Below are 24,659 nucleotides of genomic sequence, written 5' to 3' on the forward strand. Positions count from 1 at the left end.
TGTGTCGTGTGCCCTTCCAGCAAAGGGCACTTGGTTTCCTTTGCAGCTGGCTGGGAGCGCAGGGGGCTGCTCTAGCACTGGCTCGGATGATTGCGCTCGTGGAAGACACGTGCCTCGCCTCCAAGGCGAGTGGAATGGCTGCACAGCTCGCCCCTGGCGTTCGCTGGGGCTGAACGGGGTCGGGAGAAGAACCGCTCTCAACGGCTGGAAAGGGGTTCAGTAAGACGCTGGTTTGTAGCAACGCGTGCTGGGGTGAATCATCGAACCCCGGTGCTCTTTAGAGTTCTGTGTGTTCTCATCAGAGGTTTAGGAAGAATGTTTAAGTGTAAATAGGATCAAACTTTTACAGCAGGAGTTGATCTGCCCTCTGGTGTGTATACGACAAAGGAGAGGGGTGTGGTTATGGGAAAAAGTTGAAACTAAAGTGCGCTTCTGAACCACGTTCAATAATGCTGTTGAAAGAAAGAAAGGCGGGAGATGTAGGCCTTCAGTTTGAAACTAAATTTGCTATTACATTTCAAATGCTTGTTAATCTCTCCCAGTGTGGCTGTTCACCCATCCAAAGGATAAATTGAGCTCAAAGCTTTCATGATGATGACAACATAAAAAGGAAGAAAATGAACAACAAAGATGTCAGGCTGCTGGTTTCTTTTATATTACTGCTTATTACTTGTGAGCCTTATTTGAAATGTAGTTATCAAGCATCACTAACTGGTAATAGGATACTTACTTTGTATCTTTGTTTTAGGTCTTATGGCCTCTTGAGATGAGGGGGTGGGCATGTGTGTTTATCTGTGTGTAACATTTCTTTGGTGCTGTTTTATATGGTATTTAAAAAAAAAAAGTAAACTTGTTTTCAGATATCCCCAAAGTGCAGAAGGCATCTTACAGTGATGCTGTAGTGTAAATCAGAGGCTGAAAAAAGATTCTGTGCTCACAGTTGTGACTGCTACAGGGAAGTGCTACTTGGGATTTATGCGGTGTGTCTGAAAAAACATGAGACTTGATTACTTGAGGGAGGCTTCAGTGTGAATAGCAGCTTCATGTCAATGGTCTGGAAAGCTGTAGGTATGTGCCACACCATCAGGCACAGTGTTGTCTCTGCTCTGGTTTTGAAATCACTCATGAAACTTCTGTTTCATGAAGGCTTTTAGGTGAGTTACTTAGTTGTCTCTTTTTTTTTTCCTTGGAGCTGACTCTGTGTTACTGCTGTATGAGGAAGATGCAAGCATTTTGTTTTAGGAAGTGGGAAAGCTCCCACTGAAAGGATGGGAATGCTGCATGGCTGTGAGAGCTGAGGAATGGGGTATTCCACATAAGTTAACTCCCTACACATTTTTCTGAATTGTCTTGATGTTTGGATTTTTCAACAAGTTGGCATGGTCTGTTACGTTCTTTCCTGCTAGTTTTATAATAGTTCTGCTATTAAAGCTAATCAACGTATGTATACAATAAGCCTTCCAGTAATTCTTTTTGATCATGAGGAAAATGTTTCTACAGTCTGGCCACCCATGGTACTCATAAATTAGCTCAGAACAGGGTTTCTACCACATCACCCCTTTGTCCTCACAGGAGAAATTTCTCCAAAGCTATTAGTGACTTAAAGGAACCAGTTTGGCTTAGAGAATATTTGCTTTTCAAAGCTTTAAGCTCCCATGTTCTTTATACTGGGAGACTGCAAAGGAAGACTGTTGGTACACTGAGAGTCCACATTTGTGAATTGTTTGTATTTCTTTTTCTTAAAAAAAAAAAAAAAAAAGACAGTGGGACATACGTAAAATTACGTATTCTGTCTACTTCACAAATGTATTTATCTGAATGTGAGAACTGCAGATTGAGAGCACTTCTCTGTTTTGGGGTCTGTGGCTGTGCTTGGTGCCCATTTAATGCAGCGTACTTCTGGGCGGAGTACTAGCTGGTGAAGGTCTCAGCATCTGTGTGTTTAACTGAAGAGGAAAAGGGATTTAGAAGTTGATGCATCTGGTTCTCTAAGTTCTTCCTAGGAAATAGAGCCAAGATGAAACTTAGGGACTGGAGGCTTGAACACGAGGAGCAGCAGCGCTTTGCTCTGTGACTGTTCCTGGCTTTTGCAAGCTGGATGAGGCATGGACCATTTTCACTGAGCCATTTTCTACGAGGTCCACTCCTTACTCTTACACAGACTAGGTTGCGTTACTTTGCATCGGTGTTATAAACTTGTGTTTTGTGGTAGGATTTGGAAAGCACAGCAGTTTCTAAAGGGTTAACAGGCTCTGGCCTGGTTGGCAGACTGGGGAGCAGCGTATGTAAGGGGGAAGGAAAGCTGGGTGTCAAGGTAAGCTAAGGAGAAAGGTGAGTCTGCCTTCTGGCTGGCTGATGCTGGAAATGTCTATAGAGATTACAGTTGAGTGGTTTTCGGGAGATCTGCTTTTGTTTTGTAACCGTTTGGTGGGTAATGCAGCAAGCTCTGAGGAAATGAGCTCGATGCAGACTGACGCTGGGAGCTCTGTTTGCCTCCTTGGCTGGCGGGGCTGCCTGCCCGTGTTACATGCGGGCACTGCTCTGTCGCCTTGTCCACCTGGACCAGGCGTTCTCTCACAGAAAAATAATAGAGCAAAAGACTACACCTCTTCGTGCCTGAAAGGCAAAACATCATTTCTGTATGATGAACCTGGCCGAAGGAGGAGGAGAGTGCCTTAATTCCTTCCCCCAGTTGCACTTGTATTATTGTGGCTGGAGCATGCATTGTGTAAGCTCTCAGCTGAGAAAGGACTTGGCATCATGATAATCAAGTGCCTTTTGTTCAAAGGATTGCAGTTTGCATACTCAACAAAAAGAATCTTTCTTTTATTTGGACAAGATCAGTGAAAACTTCTTGAATTCCCTTCCCCTCAGCCTTTTAAAAATCTTTTTTGTAAAGAACTTGTCAAGCTACCAAAGAAGAAAAAACAGCAGGTAAAGCATGCGACAAAGTATAAAGAAGTAAAAATAACTTCAAAAGCTGCATGTGAAATTTTCAGTCTTTGAGTATCTTTTTCATTATTTATGTGACAGGAAGTCTTCCCCCCCCTCCCTGTTTTTCTCCTCCCCCCACTGGATCTGTGGGGAAGAAAGATGAAAACTTGGTTCTGAAAAATAAATTATGTTCTCTTTTTGAACCTTGTATAACAGATAGCAAAATAAAATGGAAAAAAATAATAAAATAAAAGATTTTTACATGTGTTTTGGTTGGAAGATGTGTGGCTACAATTTTCCTTTTATTGTGACATAGGAAATGTAAATTAGTTCAAGAAATTTCTGCAGAAGCCTCCAAGAAAATATTCCATACTGGTAATGTTTGTAATAAAATGAGATCACTTTGTTTATTTTTTAAAAGTGTTTGCGACTTCTAGGGACTGCAGTGAGTCTGCAAATAAGAGTAACTGATCAACCTCTTACCTGGAATTTACTTTCTCGTGTATTCCATGACAGCTGATGGTCATCAGGTACATCACCACTGCCCACAGTGAGTGGTCTGCTGTTACCATTGTGGGCTCGTTTAAGAAATCACCAGGGAAGGCAGCTGAGCTGAATAGATTCAGGATTTCCATCAGGTGGAAAATTCTGACACTTCTGCTGTTTTTTGTTCTAGATTAAGAAATAAAGTTTGCAAGGGACAGACCTAGACCGTAAGGCTGCAGCTATCAAGCAATGCCTGTTTTAGAAAGGTCATGCACATCTGTTTGTCATGCTCTTTGGGTGGTAATGTATATGACAGCACCTGAAAGCAAGCTCAGGACACAACTGCAAATAGGATGAAATTCCTGTGTAGAAAACAGATTCCGAGGTTATTTTAAAGTAATTGTTTAATGTAGATATTTTTTATTAAAAAAAAAAAATGAAGTCCTGAAAAAGAAGTATTTTGTTTCAGTAACTGGGATGAGAAGATACACTATTTTACACATCAGTTTAATATTAAACCTTTTCCCACTGTGGCTTGTTGGATTTTTATTTTTTATTTATTTTTTTGCTGTAGTTCAGGCAAACAAGGCATGCCCAGGGGAGGGCTTGGAGTCGCAATGTTTCTGTGTGATCTTTGTAATACTCTGAAGTTAAGTAAATCCATGTGATTTGGTCAGAGGGAAAGTTATATGCACTGTGACAGCTGAAGTGCCAGGAACAGTCGAAATAATGGTGGCTTGAACTTCTGCTGCCATTTAGTAATACATTGATAAAATAAGAAAGAGCAATGTGATGGTGTGAGTATCTTACAGCTGTCAAAAACAAAATATTCTAATGTACTAAGAAATACTTTGATTCCCTTCCTACAACAATAAAATGAGTAAATATTCCTAGCTGAAAAGTTAGATTTTTTTTTTCTTGCTAGAGTATCATGTCTTTTTGCTTCATGAAAAACTTTTATTTGACAAGACCTGCAGAACCTCATGTGGAGATATTTCAAATTTCCCTGCCATTTCTAGTAATTGTCTTATGCTCATGCCTTCTGTTCTGATTTCTGATGGACACGTAACTTTAAGTAACTTGCATGTGGTATAACTTTGAGAAACTGGGGGAATACAAAAAAAAAAAAACACACCATTTTTATTTCCTTGTTCTGTTCATATCAGGGTTAATTGAGCAGAAGGAGTGTTTGATTTTTTTTTTCTTTTTTCAGCATGTAGCTCTCTGAAGTACATGAAATGTGCTTGTGCCAGGCATTCCTCTAGATAGCGATGTGTTGCTACAGGCCGATCAGTTGCTACTGATCAGACTACTGGATGTTACCTGATCACTCATTATCATTGAATCTGCTGGACATATGTACACAGAAATAAGTTGTCACATGGATTTTGTTTAGAACTTCTCTCAAATTCACTAATGCTCCTTCTACTTCATATTCTTGCTTTTCTTTCATCTTCTCTAATGCTTGAAAAGTGAATTCCAGTGTCAAAGTGCGATGCAATTTCTCCTTGAACAGAATAAGGGGTGAGAGTATACTTGAGTAGTGTACTGCTATACGAGTCCCAGGTGTGGCTTGTCTGATGATGCAAAATAGAAGAAAAATACCATTTTGTTTAGTAAGCTGCAAATCCCTTCAATGGCTGAGTTGTCTGTGCCTTATGATCAGATATGTCAACTTCTTCCCCAAATACTCTAAATGGAAGATAAGCTCTATAGTGATGGATTAAAATGCTGTTCTCCTTGTTTCAGTTCCAAGGGTGCCATTGCTCATCCTGTCCTTTTCTATTTTGCCAGGAATCAGATGGTTCAAAAGATGATTTTAATTCATTTCAGTTTTGCTTCTGTACTTTTGACGCTTTCTGAGTAATATAGTATGTGACGGGGCTTGAAGTGAAACTTCAAAACTGGACGGATATTTATAGAATAATAAAGGACAAACTCCAGAGGGAATTGTACTGAGAAGCCTTGCCTTCTCCCTCACCGTTCTGTCAGACCATGTGCATACCGCTGAACCATCCTTGCTCTGTAAAATAGATACCGTAGCAACTTGAGGAGATGAAAAGAATCCCCCCCCTCTACTTTGGTCTCATGAGCCCCCACCTGGAGAACTGCATTCCCAACCCCAGAACAAGAAGGGCACGAACCTGTTGGAGAGAGTCCAGAGGAGGTCTCAAGGATGCTCAGAGGCTGGAGCACCTCTCCTGTGGAGACGGTCTGAGGGAGCTGGGGGTGTTCAGCCCGGAGAAGAGAAGGCTCCGGGGAGACCTCCCAGCGGCCTGCCAGGGCCTGAAGGGACCTACAGGAAGTCTGGGAAGGGACTCTGTCAGGGTGCAGTGATAGCACAAGGAGTAAAGGCTTTAAACTAGAAGAGGGGAGATTTAGATTAGATATAAGGAAGAAAATATTTACTGTGAGGGTGGCGAGGCACTGGAACAGTTATTTCTTATCTTCAGGTAGCTGTTTTCATAAGAGGAGGATGTGGTTTACAAGAAAATGCAAGGGTCCTGCTATCAGTGATCTTCCAGAAAGCGTAAGTACAGTTGTGCTCAGCCTGTGGAAATTGGCCGTGTTACCGGGAATAAATATTTGTTGGCCTTTTAAAGTTTTCTTTGTAGACTTCCTTTTGCATACACCTGTGTTCATAGGCAGGCCCTGAGGCCAGCTGTTGCTGTTCTGATTTGCCATCTCCACCCTGTCAGGGCAGCGGGGAAGCAGGTGGCCAGGTCCTTTCTTTAGTTCTTGCTCTGCTCTGGGTTTGGTCAATCCCAGTTGGTCCATCCTAGCACGCCAGCTCCTTCCATGTCCTCTTCATTCCTTGCAAGTTGATTCGCGTTTGCTTCCTGAATCCAAAACGTGCTTTTCCTCATTCTTCAGCATATCCACCTTCAGTTGCTCCCTTATCTTTATGAAGCCTTTGCTACTTTGTGTTATTTATTAGTTGTTTGCCTAACAGCTGGAGTCGTGCTGAACTGTGAAATGATTTCTGCTTTCCTGCAGTCACAGTCTGTAATGTGTCATTTCTTTTTGAGACTGTTTCACACTCTAGACAAGGGAATTTTTAATGTTGTACTTGTCTGGAGCTGTGCTTGGGAATATATCCGAAATTCTCTTGAACATCTAACAAAACAGCCCTAGGATGGAACATAAGGAAGTTGTGCTTGAGCAGTGTTATCAGTGCTAAACCAAGTGCAGTGTGGGCCACAGTACAGATAAACTCTATCTCGTTGACTTTTTTTCCATCTTTTTGCACTGCATTGGCTTCCTAATACGATAGATGCTTGAATACTGTGTTTCTAGCAGACCCAGTGTGAAGCAGCTGCCCCTTGTTGGGCAAGCAAAGAAATACGGCATGCGTTGATACCAGTCAGCAAGAAGGACGGTATATGGTCTACCACATTGTTCTCTGGGCAAAGATGCCATTTGGAAAAGTTGCGTGTAAGGAATAACGCATTATAGACTTCTTTGGGCTTAGCTAGTCCGTGAAAAATCAATGTGACTGATGATAGTACTTCTAAATGCAAAAGAATCTGAACAGAATCAAAAATAGATTTTAACATACTACAACAGAAAACCCTGGGGTTATTCAAAACAGTTGGGTAGCCAAAATTCAGGGCAAAGATGCAGAAAAATCCAGAACACACAACTGTTCCCTGAGCTACAGGGCAATGGGTTTTGCTGTCTTGCTTTTTATTTAACCTGTGTAAAGAATGATGAGAGAAATTACTAAAGATGCTGTTGACACCCCGTCTGCTTTTTCGTCTCTGTACCCATGACGGCAGGGCGCAAAGTGTCACCAAGCCTGGTTAATCAGCTTATGTAAAGCCTGGAGTCTGCCAGCTCTTCGAGCAGCTCTAGGTAAGCCTCCCATTCCTTGCTTAGGCCGTTTGGAGGTCAGAGAAATACAGCTGAACGAAGAATAAGATGTCGTAAGTTGAGAGGACAACCAAAAGGACCAGGACTGTTTCCTGTGGTCAACTGTGCTGGTTTTTGAGTTGCATCATCGGTGTCCCATTAGAGTCCAGGAGCTCCCATGTACTTAGGACTGCCTTCCTCTATGTGCAGAGAGGCTGGATCCTTTTTATGTCTGCGTGGAGCTTTGTCTTCTGCTATTTCGGCTGCTGTGAAGCCATCTGGAGGTGTCCGCTCACACATGCTTGCTTGCCAAGCCATGTTTCATGCAGAGAGCAGGTAACACCTGAGAACTGTTCTCAGTACAAACCATCAAATGTTTTGCAGGTGGCACTCACAGTGTTGATGTTAGTCTGTGATGGGCTAAACGGTGTGTGTCATGCCTACCCCAGGAGCTTGTCTTTTTAGGTTAACAGCATTTGCTAACTTCCAAATCCTATGGGCTTGGCACCTGGGACACTTTGGGAGGAGACTGGCAGCAGAAGCTCTTTAACATTGTCCCAAAGAAATGAATTCCAAATCAGGCAGTGTTCACTGGAGACCAGAGATCTTGTGCTGTAGGAAGAAATGAGAGGCTGTCTTATTCTCACAAGTTGTAATTTAAGGATGATGCTTTGTGGTCTTCAGTAGACAAAGGATTACTGAGGCTGTGTGATAGTGGTGGGTATGTGTGCACCTGTGGGTAAGTGTTTTGAGTGATGCTTTATGTCTTAGCTATTTTGATAATTCTGTGTGTACAGCGTAGGTGACGTGCTCCTACGCAAAGAGAAAAGGGCAACAGGAAATTGCAGAGTTTAGCATACATGTTTACAGTATGGTATAAGAAACTAATTAAATGATTCTTTGATTTCTATAACAATAGAAAATTTACCTCTGGTTTTGGTTCAATATAGTACACTTCATGACTCTCTAAAGAACTCAAAGCCTTTCTACAAAAGGCAGGATAATAGAACTTTCGTGGAATAAAAATTGTATACTGCCAGTATACACCTAAAGAATAATAGCTGGAGAAATAATTTTAAGAAGCTGTGAAAAATCTTAGCTCTTGCACTTCAGTGGTCATTCAAATGTGAGCCTCAAATGATCTCATGGACCAACAATCTCCTGTATATGTTCACGCATTCTTAGTGGAAGTTGAAATAACTGGTATTGCTTTCTAAATTTTCTGCTTATCAAATAGCATTTGCTTTGACTTGCATTTTTTAACTGGTTGTACACCAAATACAGTTTCTAGGCCTGATCTTGCAGAGACTGGTGGAAAGAATTTGAGTTAGTCAATGAAAAACATTCATTGTTGAATCAACAACTGCATCAGTTGATCAGTGATAACCAACTACATGTCCTGCTCTGATCATGAAGTACTGTGTGTTAGTGTGAGCCACCTTCATATTGGCTGCATTTTGGTCTCATCCTTAGTTTGGTGCAGAACGCACCATCCTAGGAAGCGGGGTAAGTCAGGGAAGAGAAACCTGTTCTGCTCGTTGCTGTCTATATGAAAAATAGAAATCTTTGAAATGTTACTGTTGAAATCCTTTGTTTTCAAGTCAATATGGTTGTTTGATGTGGTTTGCAGTGATATCAAAGCTGTCCGTGTCTCTGAACGCGTTGTCTGGATTGAGTTGTTTGGAGGACTTCAATACAGAAGCTTTGGACTGCTTTGGTTTGAAGGCGCGTGCCAACGTTTGTACATTACGCAGCAGCACACCAGGGCTATAGCACAGCTTAGGCACCTGGAGTATCATGCAAGATATACTTTTAGGTGTCCAAGTGCTTGCTTGAGATCTTGTCCCTGTGTTTTGCAGTCTGTATAGAGTAGCTGTGAAATAACTGTGTTGAGTAACTAGTGTTGTTTAAACGTATTCAGCCTAGTAATTTCTCTTAGGAAAAGAATAAAGTATTTTAATTATATTTAATATTAGTCCTGCATAGACACAAATGCCAGCGTGATTCATTTCATTTAGTAGTATATTCCCCTCAACTGGATTAAGTGTAATTGCGTAGACATGGTCACTTTAAATATTTTATAGGTTTTTATAATATAAGACAGAGTACAGCCTGTAGGGCCTGAAAGAAATATTGCTGTATAACTTTAATTTTATTTCAGCAGTTTAATAATTCATTTTAACTGGATTTGAACATCAGAACAAGCTCATGGCTAGAGTGCAACCTGCTGCTGTAGTACTTGAATAGGCAAGTCAGAGGAGTGAAGAAGAGTTTTGAATAGCCAGCAGAGATGAGCTATGCATGAGTTCAGGCTGTCATCTAATGAGAAATATCCATTTTGTTGGCTGCTTCTGAGGCAAAGTGTGTTAAAGGTTCAAGCTGGCAAGAAGCTTTCTGACGAGGTAGGGTTATGTCTTGTGGAAAATACAGACTTGACAAAAATGAAAAGTGCGGTAATGAAATAGGGAAGAGTTTCTTTGGAAACTTGTCTTGTTTGCTGCTATTTAGCAGCAGGGTTTACACGAGAACTGCAAGCTTCCATGGTTCTAGCCGTAGAGAGCAAAGCAAGAAGAGAGTAATCCAGGAGACCTTACTGTAGGCAGGATTTGTTCCTGTAACTCTGGGAGGAGAGGGGGGATGACGACAAAAAAAACTCATCTGCAGTTGTCTGTCTGAGGATCTCTGATCTCTTCTGACCTTATCTGACCTTACCTTATGTTTTATAATTGTGAACCCTTCAGATTAGAGTTAAACAAATAGTTAATATTTTGTTCTGTGGTTTTATCAGACAAATTGGAGGGAAAGAAAGGAGACAGGCAATTGGAGAGATCCAAGTGTTTTGGGGGCAGTTCCCACCTAAGGGTAATCATTGAAAGTATCTGAAGGGTTAAAGAAAATATTTTACATAACTGAAATAATTTTTGGGAGGGAGTATTTTAAAAAACAATTCTATATAAACTTCCCAGTTGATGTCATTTCAAATCGGAAGTCAATTAAAATCATAAATCTAGATTTTGAACGTTTTTGGTTAATTTTAATAGTTATTTTGTATGGAAAAAGTTTCTGAAAAATATCACCTACTACTTGTGATGCTAGACGGCATATTTTATGAGACATTTGTGTTTTGACAAAGCAAGCTCTGTCATACAATTTGGTTTCGCATATTTTTATACCAACACTTAAATGTTGGGCTTGAACTACTCAGCTGTAAGAAAATATATTTATAATCTCCTTACAGTCACGTATTTCTGTATGCTGAAAGAGTTGGTTAGAATCAGTTGTAACTGTTCCAGGTAATTTTAAATAATACATGTTTTAGAAGGAAAAAGGAACTGTAATCAGCAACTCAGGCAGCAGCTTTTCATCTGATCATACCAAAAGCAACTGCAGAGCTCCCGGTGAAGCTTGCCAGTGACTGAATGTTGCTGTTGGAAGGATCCCACACTTGGATTTGAATACATTGGCCAACCGTGTTGTATAGGTGGCCAAAAGAATGAATTCTACTTTTAGAGAAAACACCTGTCCCTGCTGCCTCCGGTTCTGTGCCTCTTGGCAGCAAAAGGGATAGAACAAGTGTGCTCTATTTTGAAAAGTATTTTTGGCACTGCAATAGTCTATTCTTACCTTCCAGATGTACCTCCTAATATAATTTTTCTTACAGCCTGTCCATGAAGCCTGTGCATGCGTGTCCTGTGCGACGTCCAGTATTTTCATCCTTGGACCAAATTCTAGCTGAGGGCACAGGACTTTTCGCTAGAGCGGTGTTAGGGAGACGGAGTCACTGGGTGAAGCACCAGGCTTACTTGGAAACGGTATCTGCTGTAGGTTAGGTAAGGTAGAAACATCATACGCGGGCTGTGTTCTTGTGTGAGATTGCGTTGTTATACTTCTACATTCAGTTCTTGAAAAGTGGGAGTGTCATGCATGCACTGAAATTAGAATTTCACTGAGTGGTGATCGAGACCTGGATGGACTCTTCGGCTACTCTGTGAACAGATTTTTATGCTCGAAGGGTTTAGAAAAATGTATGCGTTTATTTCTTTAGAGCACTCTTCTACAGGAGAAGAGGTGTTTGAACCATGCTGGTTGTTTATGACACAGTAGGTCGCTGGCAAGTTTTGTGACAGAACTGGACTCCTGTAACAACTGTACTTCTGATAGAAATATTCAGTGTTTCAGAAAAAGCTCTGTCAACAAGTTTGTTATAAATCCTTTGTTTGAGCAAATGTTTGTGCTGGTCACCTTATCTTGAAGGTTCACAGAAAATAAAAATGAATGCAGCCAAAGTAAATTAAATAATTTGAGCAAATATTCATAGGAAAACATGCTGACATGTTTGCATGGTGCTGAAACTTTCACCATCACTGGGGTTGATCAAAGAAGATAAGACTCTAGCTGCCAAGGAAAGACATAGGGCAAATGAGTTTGCTTGCATTGTTCTTTCATTTCCAAGCCTGAAGTTAAGATTTTAAATGCCTTCCCTTCATGTATGGATGCTGGGAAGAATGTAATTACTGTAAGTGATAAGGATGTTGATTAATGCTGCCTAGGCTGGTAATAACACCTATTTTAAAAGGTGAAAACTTTTCTATGTGTATGCTCCGGAGTATTACAATGGAACATGTCAAGGATTCAGCATTTTCCTCATGAGTCCTGGTGTGTTGAGTCATCACACAAGACTCTATTTGCTCTTCATTATTCATTTATTTCATTACCTTATTTTAAATAACTTGTAAGAAAGGGTATCAAAAACCTCTTTTTTTTTTCATCAGTAGGTTTATATATATATATATATGTAAATCTCTATTTACTAAGCAGTAAGCATCTGCACAGTGCCAGAGCTGAGCTGGAAATAGAACAGTGACTTCACCAGCTAGTTTTATAATGGAAAAACTGCAGTTAGCATACATTTTGCAATGCATGTGGTTGATAAAGCTGTGTGAACAGCTTTGCAATGACTGAAACTTCATAATTATATCAACATGAAGAATGAGCCAGTATTTGGATGTGGAGCTAATTCTTTGTTGCTTTCTTCCTGGAAGTCTCCAGGCCATAAGAATTTAACAATCTGTGAATAAATAACTGCTATTTAGCTCATCAGAGGTGGCATTGCAATTCTTATTGCCTCTGAATTTGCTTAAAGCTTCTAGATTTAATACAAAAATTGCAACCACATAATTGTCTCAATAACTATTATTGCTTATAATAAAATTACTCACAGTTTAATACTCACAGTATAATAGTGTACTTGATTTTGGAGCAGAGCAGTGCCATATAAAGCACCCTCTTCAGTTAAATTCTAGGACACAGCAAATTTTTGGAAGGTTGGAGGGAGCTATTACATAAGGACAAATATTTACCTAATGTAATCAAACTCCTCTTTTAAATGAGAACAATGGTGGGAGTGCAGTTACTATGGTTCTGTGCAATTCTGTGCTATATTTGGTAAAGTTTGGCAGGATTAAAGCCACAGCTGATCATCTGACTTTCGAAAGGGAAGAATGTGGCAGGTTTGCATTCCCGATGTGTCCTCAGACAAATGCGCAGGCTCCCCTGGTAACTCTGGGCAAGGAAGAATAATCCTGAGAAATATTTATCAAAAAGCTCCTTTGCAGTATTGCAGAGCTGTGTTGCTGAGCACGACTTCTGAAAGACGCTGTCTTTGGAGGGACTGCAGCCTTCCCTCTCCTCGTTTCCCATGCCTTGTACAGTTAATTTTAAAGGACACCTGTCTCAGACACACCATGCTGATCCCCCCGTGACCCCACTTCAGCCCAGACTGATGTGGCCCCAGTGATGCTGTAGGGGATGGTTTCTGCTGTTCTGCCACCATCCTGTCCAGCCGTGGACCCTACTGAGAGTTCCCTGATCTGCTGGTGGTCTTCCAAAGTGTTTTTTTCTTATAAAATGATGAAGCTGATGGGTGCAGTATTCTCCAGGTCAGGTCCTTGTCCTTGAAATACTGATTTACTGACCTTCAGTGTACACTGGAAAAGGTCCTATTCCCCTAGGCTGTTCTGGGATGCGGAGTCATGTCAAGTGATGGACAGGTAGACATGTTGAAACAGGAATAAATCTGAGTCTGTTTTTATGCTTTGTGTCAATTTTTTTTTAATTGATCTCTTGCAGTTGGGCTGAATGCGAGTTCTGCACGTTTCTTAGGGCTTTGAACATGAGACTGCGATAATTAGTTAGAGATAATTAGCACAATCACAGTAAGTCATCCAACAGCTTGAGCCATCTGACGTGACGCAGTCTTAACATACTTCGTAAGCAACCTTCCAGAGAGCATTTCGTGCTTCAGCAATGCAAAAAATAGTGCAGGAGTGAAAACAATATCTTTTCTTGACACCAAATGACGCGTGTTTTTCCTTGTCTTTCACTGTTAGTTTCTCGTCATATCCCCTGTGTCCACTCGCATTAGAAAGACACGGAAGCTACAGGCGGTTTGGAGAGCGCAAGGAGCAGCCGTCCGGGCAGTACGCGAGGAACGGACAGCACGTTAGTGTTTATGTGGCCGAGAGCCTGATAGGCTAAATACTGTAGCTGGCAGATGGGAGGAGGAAAAGTATACGGTAAAAGGAAGTACTGTGCAAGGTGAAGCATCGGGTCTTTGAAATATCCGATCCTTTGCATTTTACGCTGAAAACAGCGTAACTGATTTACCTCTCAAATGGAAAAGTTAGATAGTGTGAAGGAAGTGAGCAAAAATGGCATTTTTAACGTAACATTTCATGAAATCACAGGAGGTAAAATCACTTGTTCTCTAGAAGTAATCATGGTTCTAACAGGCTTTTTTTCTTTTTCATATCTTTAACCAGTCATGTTTTTTTCGCACATTTTATTGGGGGTTTATTTCAGCCTCTTCTTTAAAATACTTAAACTTTAGTTATATTAAAAATATAAGCAGAAATACAAAAATATTGAGAGTACGTGCAAAAGAATTACCATGATGCATTTAGATATTTAATTTTTATTTGGCTCTAAGCAATTCTGGCAATATTGGTTTAATAAGCAGTGTTTCATTGGAGCTTATTTTGCTGAAGAGGTTGGGCAGAGGTAATCACGGAGTCACTGGTCCAGTTTAGCGGTTTTCAAACAGAACAGAGGTTGAGCCATAGACATGCCTTTGGGAAGCATGAACTACTATATTCTGTGGGGGATGCATATCATGCTTTTCTGCTGTTGTTATTCCTTGTATTATTCAAAGTAGATAGGAAGTTTTGATTTATCTTCTGAAAAAGGCTATCATACACACAATGGAAATTGATGATCCATCAAACTGAACATCGAATCCAGAGCCGGGACCTTTCTGTGGTAAATTTGGCTTGGCAACATGTTTTGATGAAGTTGTTAACCATTCGGTTTTGTAGTTCAACGTCTTTATTTGGGGGTAAATGCATTTATGTAGATAGTTGTGTGTAGTTGGAATTAATTCACGGGTGTCTAGCACTTCAAGGATGTAAAATGGCATATATAACGTACGTATAAAGACATGGATTTATCTGGCAATTCAGAGGAGTAACTGACTCTGAAATCAAGCTCTGAACCGCAAGTGTCGGATGTACCTTTAGAAGACTTCAGCCAGTCTTGCCACACGGCTGGTCTTTCCCAGTACACGCTGTCCTTATTGAAGGATATGTGGTCTCTCTTGCTCCATCTGCCTTCTGCTTCCCCTCCATCCGTCCATGTCTGCTGCCCCCTGTTTATTCTGTGAAGTTTAATTCTTGTTTGCCTTGGGTGGAGACTTAACAAATCGTTGTAAATAACTTTGCCCCTTTACATTAATAACTGAATGCTTTGCTTGGTTTGCCACTATTTAGCCTGACTGAAATAAGCTTCTGGCATATAATTACTTATTCTGGTCATTAAATCCCTGTTAATAATGTACCGTATTAGATGCCATCTGTCTATTCAGAGATATTCGTATCTGCTAAGTCAGAAGTCACAGTGCTGGTCACAATGCAGTCACAGTGCTGGTTCAGCATTGTTGAGATTCGAAGATTTAGGAATGCTGTTTAAAACTCACACCTTGTTGGGACTCTTAAGTAACAAAGCCCTGAAGCAGGTTTGTGTTTGTAAATATCAACTTTACCCTGGACTCCCTCCAGGACTTTTCTGTGTGATCTTTCCTTCCTGTGGAGAAAAGGCTTAAAAAGAAGCAGTGCTTTGATATGAAGTATTCTCAATTGAAGGTTGGAAACTAGTCTGTTCAAGCTGCTGAAAAGAAGCTGTAAAATAACTTCATTTGGGCTCCTAAAGTCTTTCTGATGATCTCGTAAATGCAGCTGTTTCAGAGATCCGTATTACAGATTTTGGGTGAATTTCTTACTGATTTATGTTGCTTACCTTTTGTTGCTTTAAAGATAACATGTATCTTGATATCTGGAAGATACCAGTCCACTCAAAAAGTACCTCTCCCAAAATTGTTGCCTAAAAATATCCAGTGAGAACCAAGAAGAAACCGGACAAGTTGAAACATTTCATTTTACCTATCCATAAAGGATCCGTTGGGAGATTTTTATTGAAGGACTTGTGCAGTAACTTGTGCAGTAAGTGAAGGAGAATGCATTATTTCCCCTGGAAGACAGGCAAATTGAATAAAAGTTATATTTCAAAGGTTAGGACAGCCTGGATAGCTCATCAGCTGGATAACCATGTGATAGACCCAGAGGCAACTTCAGAACTGTCATCTCAGCTATTATCAGTGGAACTAGCCAAGGAGTCAGCTGCTAAAGTTAGACTACTGGGTCTTGCAGCAGGCAGTTTAATGCAGCCCATCTGTGCTGACCAACCTCTCCCACATATGCCACGCAGGCAGGTGTAGGGTAGAGGATTCTCCTGTTTTAGGGTATTACATTCCATAAAGTGCATGGATTTTAAAATGTAAGCAGCTGCTGTACTGATGATCAGCTCCTGAAGAAGAAACTTCCCATCTGAGTCGTGGAAATGAGCTTAATTGAATAAACAGCGTGGGTGCAAATTTCAGGAATTTTGCGGATTTTCTACTCACTGTGCTCAGCAAGTGTTGCTAGATTCCTTGTGTAAGGAACAAAGACAAGCAATAGGGCAAAACAGCAGATGTGCCTTGTTCGCTCAGCGTGACCTTGGGTAGAGGTGCTGCAGGGTGCGGGGTAGCTGCGTGTCCTCTGAATCACAGGACCAGGCTGGATGCGTGCTCTCAGCTTGTGGGGGGGCACAAGGTTGAGGGCCCTCTCGGAAGCATTTATAAAGATTTGACCAAACATGTTATCATACCTATTGCAGCTAGTGTGTTTCCTTCATGGGTATGGAGTGCGTACCTAGGCAGGTAGTGCTCCAGGTGGTAACTCACTGATGCATAGCAATTCGTGTCTGGCCTCCAACATTTTTTCTAGGTCTCTTATCTAGACAGATAACACCTCTTCTAGCAGAATAAATTTTTCTTCCAGCCTTTAAGAATGTTTTATTATAAATACAGAAAGTGAAATCGAAAGATTTCAAAAAAATTTTAAGCATGCTTTCTATTTATGGGGTGGGATGGGTGGATGGGGAAGCTTTAGGTAAGCAAGAGGAAACATGATCAGAACCTGAAGCTTTGGTGATAACTTCTCTGTATTTGAAAGGGCAGCTGTTCTGTAAGGGACAAAAGTGGCAAAAGGGGTTTTTTACAGGTTTGGATCTCGGTTCTCAAGCTTCTGTGCTTAGCTCACTTGTGTGCCAGTCCTTCGCATTTACATCTATCCCTCATTTGTCTGGGAGAAAGATCTCAGAGCATCCTGCATGGATGTCAGCAAGGCAGTACACGTGGTGACTGCTGGCTGTTTTCTCTTGAAATGGCTAGGCAGTGGTTTGTAAATGCCTTTCCATCACTGCGACACTGTATTGGATCTCTTTGCCTGGTCCATGGTTTGCGTTGAACTTTTATGAACTTAATATTTTTGATGCAAGCTCTCATCTTCAGCCACGGTTTAAAATTAACAAAAAAGGAGAAACTTCATAGGAAAAGTAAAGCTATAGAGGGAAGGATAGCTGGACAATGAAAGCCCCTAATCTCTCATTCTCAGGAGACCAGGTTTAAAACGAGAAAGCTGGTACTTTTTCTGGGAGCCTCGTACTCACTACTTGAATAGATTTCTGTATTCTCGGATTAGTCAGGATAAACCCCTACATAATATACAGGAAGAACAATGGATTGTGAACCGCAAAGCTTTTGCCAATTAGTGTTTTGCTTCTGCATTATTTATATAAATTCAGTTGAACTTGATAAATATTCTTTCTATAAAATGGTGTTTGTGTACGCTGCTTTTGTTGCATATTCAGAAGGTCAAATTTAAAATCTGAATAAAAAACGGTATATCCTTTAAAAAGGACGCTGCTCTATATTCTTCATTCTGCTCTTGCACTTGTGTGTTTTACCGACCTGTTTCTTTGCCAGAGCAATCCTTTATCTTTCTGTTTATGAAATTGTTTAATCAGTTTTATACCAATATCCTGTCTGCAGATAGCTAGCTTTAAAAATAGACTGGCTCAGCTGTGTAAAGATGAGATACCTGAAATCATCCATATGGGACAAGTGTGATTGCTTTAAGTGATGGGACAGTGCCAGCAAGCCTTTACTCTGAATCGGAAGACTGTGCTCAGGGGCTGTAAATCAAGCAGGCCAAGTCAGTCTTAACCCTGTTAGACTTGCCATTTAGAGGTTTACGATGTAGTTTTCCCCTTCTCACCACATAGAGATGTCTATTCAGGTACTTTGTGGTCCCTTTCATTGCATTGCAATGTCTCCTAAAACCAGCCAACCTTTTCGCTAGCTCGGAGCGGCTTCGGGCATATTATTATCCTTTCCTTTTCCTGCTGCTGCAAGAGCTGGATGGGATGACTTGCCTAAGGTCACCCCAAGGAGTCTTGTCAGCACTTGGAATTGAGTATAAGGTTATGAGTCACGCTCCAGTGCCGTCGCCACGTGGCCTCTTCTGGTGTTACGATGGCTCATCTCTACACAGCTTTCATTTGGCAGCGAGAAGATGCTTCATAATGGAGTTGATGTATTTATTTCTGCTGCCTGTCTTTTCAATCTGTTGGACTTCTGTGTCTGTGCTGAGTCTTGAGTTGCTAATGAAGTTAAGAAGCATCGAGTGATTGCAATGCAGGCCGGGAATCATTAGCATTCTTCTGTAACAAAAGCTTGAAAGATAATATCACTTTAAGCTCATTTCCAGAGTATTGTTATGCAAAACAAAGAAAAGAGCCTTTCAGCTTCTGATTTTGGGATGAGGAACACTTGTTTGCAGTTCATCTTCCAATAGGATAAATCTGGCCCAAGATGTTTAAAGTCTAACCTTTAATCCCAGACATGATCACAAAAACCTTAGGTTATAAAAATGTATTTTGAGTTTCCTTCCTCAGAAGCCTTTCTGTTGTTTTTCCTTTTTGTATTACAGATGCTCATTTGTGTGGGAAATTTTATAAACATGGCATCTGCTGCCAGTGATTTTAGAAATTGCAGCTATTTGTCGATGGCTTCTACTTGCAAATTGCACAAATTAATTTCTCTGTGCATATGAATAGCTCTTTCAAGACACCCTAGCTACTCCAGCTGAATGGCAGGCCCTTGCTGTCAGCCTACCACTCCGGACCCTCAGTAATACCTGATCAAGAATTCTAAGGTATTTTTCTCCAGGATCTCATAAAACATCATATAAATGGTAGGAAGGAACTAAATGTACGTGTGCCTCATTGAATGTCTGGCTGACAGAGTGGACTTGGTTTTATTTTAGGTCTCATTTGCTCAGTGTTAGTATCGCTTGGTTGAAGCTAAGCACTGAGACAGTGGTCTAAAACAAAAGGAAGATACTTGTACAGATCTCCTCTGTATTTTGACACAAACCCAGTTATTTTGTATCTGGTAATGCTATGCATGCTTGAAACTGTGGTAGTGGAGGAAGAAAGCCTGTCTTTGGAAATGTTTTTAAGGAGCGATGAGACTTGTATTGGCCGGATGCTGGGAGAATGCTCAGAAGTATTAGTGCATACTTGCCTTGTCCTTAGACAATTCCCCAGGCATCCACCACTGGCCATATCCAGCGACTGAGTTGTGGGGTCAGTGGATTTTTGCATTTAGCCAATATGTTTGTTCTGATGTTAAAGCTGCTTTTTTGTCTGTGACCACAGATTTTTACAGCAGGAAAATCAATAGGAAACTTTTGAACTTCTTGGAAATCTCGAACCTGGAGTGAAATATTCCTTGTAGTTGTGCTACTGAGTTGCTGGATATCCCCCTGTGGGTAGTGCAGCATTAACACGCTGACGTGCCTGGCAAACAAAAGGGGAGAATTGGAACAGAATCTAAATACATGTGTATGTGCTGTTACAGCATTTTTCTTTAATAAATGCTTCTGGCCAGACTGCAATACCCTATAGCAGATCCTAGCCAGCCTTGGAGTGTCTGTCTGCATGCAGGCTCTTCTGGACTGGTGCCGAAGAAGACCAGGAGCCTGGGAGCCATGGCGCCCTGAAGGGCAGCAGCTCCTTTCTGGGATCCAAGCACAGCAGGACTCGAGAGCTATGAGCAGACCAGGAGGTCTCCAGCCTTCTAAAGCCAGCTGAGCTGTGTGGGTTGCTCAAAAATCAAGATCTTGAAGCATCTGCTAAATCCAGCCCAGTAACCTGGCAGGCAGAGCTGCCTCGCTGCACAGCGAGAGCAGGCTGCAGCACTGAAGCTGTAAGTGTATGTTTCCTTTTCGATTTCACTTGTTTTATTTCTGTCATAACCAGAGGTTAATTGAGGGATTGTATTTAGCATTTTGTTTTCTGGGCTGGCTTTTTGCAGGCTTTTTGTGGTGCCCAGGAATGTAATCCTTGTCCCACACTGGGGTCTGCCCTACAGCGGAGTTAACCCGGCAGCACTTGCTGCTTTCTGGACAGGGAGTAGATGCTGGAGAAGCACGTCCTGGATTGAGAGATTATTTGAGTGATTTCCTCCCTTCCCCGTTTTTCCTCTCTTAATATTGTGTGGATGCGGACCGGCTCTGGCGTGCCCATGGGTTTGCATCCCCTCCCGGCCGATGGGTCTTCTTGCAGCTTCCTGTTGAGCTGAGCTTGGCAGAAGCTTTCTGCCTAAGGCAGCCCTTCCATCGTGCTGGGATTTGTTCACCTCCCTGGCTTGTTGGAGCCCAGATCTGGAGGTTCTGAGCTGCGTGGGCTCTGCAAGCCACCAGCCCACCTCGGCTCGTCCCGCTGCGCTAGGGGCTGTGGGCTGTAGCTGGGATGGGGAAGGAAGGATCTGCTCCCTCGTCGCTCCAGCTGTGCTCCGAGGGCCTCCAGTGCTGTTTTGTGTACCGTACGTGCAGAGTCTGGGGCATGGAAACTGCGTCTGTGGGATGGGCAGGCTGCTGCTAGAGCAGCTTGTGCTGCTCCAGTCCTGCTGGTGCCAAAACTCAAGTGAAGCAGGGCTGTATCAGCAGCAGCCTCGTTTATCCTCACAGGGAAAAGGTACCTTATTCCTTAGTACTCTTTCTCTAACATAAAACCCATTTAATTTGAGGCTGTTCTTTGTCAGTTATCTAATGATGCTGTAATGAGAGTTGAGGGCTTGCGTTCCTTTTGTAATGTCAGCACCCGGACTTTGTGGAATGAAAGAGGCACCTTGACATCCAGATTAAAAATAATTATGCTTGCAAAATTCATAAAGTCTTTGAAAAATACCTTTGCCTGGAAGCGCTGCCCTCCCGCCTTTTGCCACATTCTTTTCAAACCCCCACAGGTCAGGGGTTTAGGGGCTTTAAAAAAAAAGATTTATTTATTTAGACAAGCTAGGGGCTTTATTTTCATTTATTTATTTATTTTGATGAGCTCTAGAGTGATCAATACCCACTACTTCCTAAATCACTAACAGTTCTGGTAACTGTTGATAAGTGATGATTTATTCTTTCTAATGCTGTTCATTTCCAAAAACAAAACAAGAAAAATATCCTGTCCCCTTCCCAAACCTGCCTACCCTCACGCCTCCATAGCTAGAAGTGAAGGAATCTTTGTAGTGGCCAGAATTGCCCTCAGATCTTAAAAAAAAAACTCGGCTGTTTGAGGACCATGGTAGTCGGCAGTATTTTGTAAGCAGTACAAGAAGAAGTTTGCACGAAAATATTCTTCATGGGAAGCCGTGGTCTTGGGGTTGCCAGGAATCAAATGTCTGCAGGCAGAGGCAGCAAGTGGCTTTGGCATGTACGTAACGTGGCTTCCTGTGTAACTGAGTTTTTTTCCTCAAAATCAATTTAGAAAAGGTGGAGCCCATTAGGAAAATAAAGTTAGGAGCTCCAAAATCAGAGTGCTTTCATGCTGATGCCAGAAGTAGGGCGAAGGTACAGCTGAGAAGGTTCCTGGAAATGTCCTCTTTCTTAAAACTATTCCGAGAATATTGGTAGTACAGAGTTTGGCTTGTGTAATTGAATGAGGATGAAAGGCTGCAACTGATGCCATAGATATAAATAGAAATAAATATTATCCTTGAATTTATTCTAAACATGACCTGTTTATTCTCTTTGAAATACTTTCCCCTGCCATTTTTATTAGGCTATTGGAGAAGTTGCATGTTAGCCATCACTTAAAAGTCAGAATTCAATAATGAAGTAGTCAGATGGTCTCACCAGGCAGATAATTTTTACTGAATACGCTATCCTAAAGATAAAGACAACATATAAGCACCATGAAGAGAAAAACAGAAAACTGCACTGGGCAATTTTTATCTAAGATGTAACTGAAGAGATACAATTTAGATATCTCTGGCATAATAAAATAAACACTAAAGCATCTTAAGATCATATTACTGAGGAAGGACAAGATGCAGCAGATATTCCAAAAGCTAAGCTGTTTTTCATTGACAGAAAAAAAATCATATTTTGTGTGAGCAGAGACAACACAGAACAGACCAGTACCTCCTGTGTGTTAGCCTGGTTACATAAAATGTGAAGAAATTAAAAAAAAAAAAAAAAAAAAGTAAAAATCCTACTCAATCACCTTTGCTTTTGAACTAGAAAAGGAGACAAAAATATTAAGGCAACACATAAATGTAATTCGTTCTCTGGAGCAATTTTGGTGAGTCTGGGGTAATGGTAAATGAAAGGTGATGTTTGCTTTGCTTCCCTCCCCATCCTCCCTGTGTGTGTCGGTAGATGATTTTCTGGGCTTGTGCCATTTACGCTAATTAAGGGCCTGGACATCCTTGTATTCCTGGTTTCTATTTTCAGTCTGATGTTTACTCCGTGGTACTGCAAAAAGAATGAATGTCACTACATTAGAAACAACCTGAAAAATAAGTCATTTTTGTAACAACATGAATTGCATAGCTTTACATGTTAAATAGCTTAACTTACAATGAAGGAAATAGGAAACTTCATTTTTTTTCAGCTGATACATCCTCAGTTGCAATACATTTTTAATACTTCAAATCCAAATATTTTGTGACTTAGGATGAGAAATTGAAGAGAATATTGTATGGTGAATGTGTGCAATTATCTTTACTAAGTGCTATCATTCTCCACTGAAAAATTTGCAATTTTTATCTTCAGTCTCATTTATCAGTTCTTCTACACCCAGAGTACATTGTTCCGAAGGTATTTTATGTGAAGCAGAGTGCAATTTAGAATCCACTCTGTCAAATTAGTTTCAAGACGAGATTTTCTATTAAAATCGGAGAAGAGGTTCCATGTAGTGAGCCACCAGGAACAGCAAGCAGTGAAGAACCAGAAACAGGCACCTGGGCTGTTCGTCCAGCTGCTCCTGAAGCCGATGGAGCAAAGGGACCCCCAGCACGTGCGGTGGCAACCGCTTTCTGTTGACACTTCTCCTGCAGTGGCCTGTAGTGGCAAGGGATGGAGAAGGGAGGGGAAGGAAGGAGCAAAAATGCAGGAGTGTACAATGGCACGGCACTGTACGTGTGTGTACATGCTGTACAATGTGTGTACGGCCGTCCATTTCAGTTTATGATATATCTTTAATATGCAGATAGTCTTCTGCCCTGCAGTTCTCATTTGAAATAAGTTTGGGAAAAATACATCATGAGCCTTGCAACAAATAGGCAGTGGTAGGTTAGTGGGTGCCCATTAAGGGGAAAAATAATATGCCTACACTCAAGTGGTATCCTCATACCAACATGGTTAATTCCTTTAACAAAATGATCCAGATGACAATACTGTCCATTTTGTTGATTAACAGGTTTTTAAATGCTTTTGTAGGAAATGCAAGGAGCAAGAGCCTTTTTCTAGTAGGAAACTAATCCTTTAATCAGCACTTATCTAGGAATATTAGACTGTTTTGAGGGTTATATTTTAACAATCTTCATCAATGATAAAATAAGAAGTGTGCATCCTAGATTTCTATAGTAAAATGATTTGTCTTGAGGTTTGACTTGAAGCTGATTTGATTTTAAAACTCCATGCTGCAGTCTTGTTTCAGCTCCAGTGTGTTATCTATATGTATGTCAGTAACAGCAAGTGATTTTTTTTCTCTGGGCAGATGATTTCCACTTTGTACAAATGATACTATATTTTGTAGTAGCTAATCGTTGTCACATTGATTTTTAAACAAGTTTTCAAATGTTGTTCTGTGCTGGTTGGGTATAATTTTTAACTTGGCCTTAGAACTGCTAATAATGCCAGTTCTTTGTAAGTTAATTTTTAATAATGCAGCTATTTTTATCATGGAGGGATGCAGCAGATCTCATCTTTCACATACATATAGGCTTTTTTGGAGGGAGGATGCTTTTAAGCAAACTTTAATTCTTCATTATTTTGACAGAGTTTAAGGAAGCAACACCTGTAAAGTGGCTTAATGCCACAACCTACATGAATTCTTCCTTATTTAGCAAGCAAAAGATTCAGTCTCACAAATCAGGACTGATGTCAGTTGACTATATAAGTAGCATTTCTGACCTGAATATATTTTGGTAAAGATGACTGCAATGCTGGGTCCCATAGCTTTCAGCCCAGGTCACCATGCCAGAAGCTGAGTGTAGGTCCCCCCTGCAAGCCTGTGAGCCTTGTGGTCTCAGCTACCCCCATGCCCGTGACGTGCAAGAACTGGGGCTGTTAGTCATAGCCACAGCTTTATTTTGCTTTATTTATTTTTTTAAAACAAACTGAAAAATCCAAGTACAATGTATGGGAAATCTGGGAGAAAACACTACTGGAGACTTCAGCCTTTGGTCCTGGGAGCTCAGCTCTGTTTATAACCTGGCCCTGCAGGTAAACCAACTGCTTTATTGTAGGGGTGAGTCTGAATGCTGCTGTGCCCTGAGGAAAGGGGTTACAGAAACAACCGAGAAGGGAGCGGGGGGGAGAGTGGGAGAAAACTGCTCTTTTTAGCAGGAGTTGCAGAGAAGAAAGCTGCTCATACAAGAAGGGGAGCATAAA

General features: G+C 41.1%; 1 protein-coding gene and 1 long non-coding RNA gene across 11 annotated transcripts in view; one reads left to right on the forward strand and one right to left on the reverse strand.

Annotated features, from left to right (window-relative positions):
* The window catches only part of FGF13 (fibroblast growth factor 13), a 298,390-nt gene that overhangs the window by 113,474 nt on the left and 160,257 nt on the right, over positions 1-24,659 (forward strand). The window lies entirely within an intron of this gene.
* Positions 1,745-10,927, reverse strand: LOC308177043. Its single transcript, XR_013938827.1, has 2 exons — positions 5,565-10,927; positions 1,745-5,443 (listed from the first exon to the last, which is right to left on the reverse strand). It is a non-coding gene; the product is annotated as an uncharacterized lncRNA (long non-coding RNA).

Source organism: Anser brachyrhynchus (genome assembly GCF_964034855.1).
Source record: "Anser brachyrhynchus genome assembly, chromosome: 13".
NCBI lineage: Eukaryota > Metazoa > Chordata > Aves > Anseriformes > Anatidae > Anser > Anser brachyrhynchus.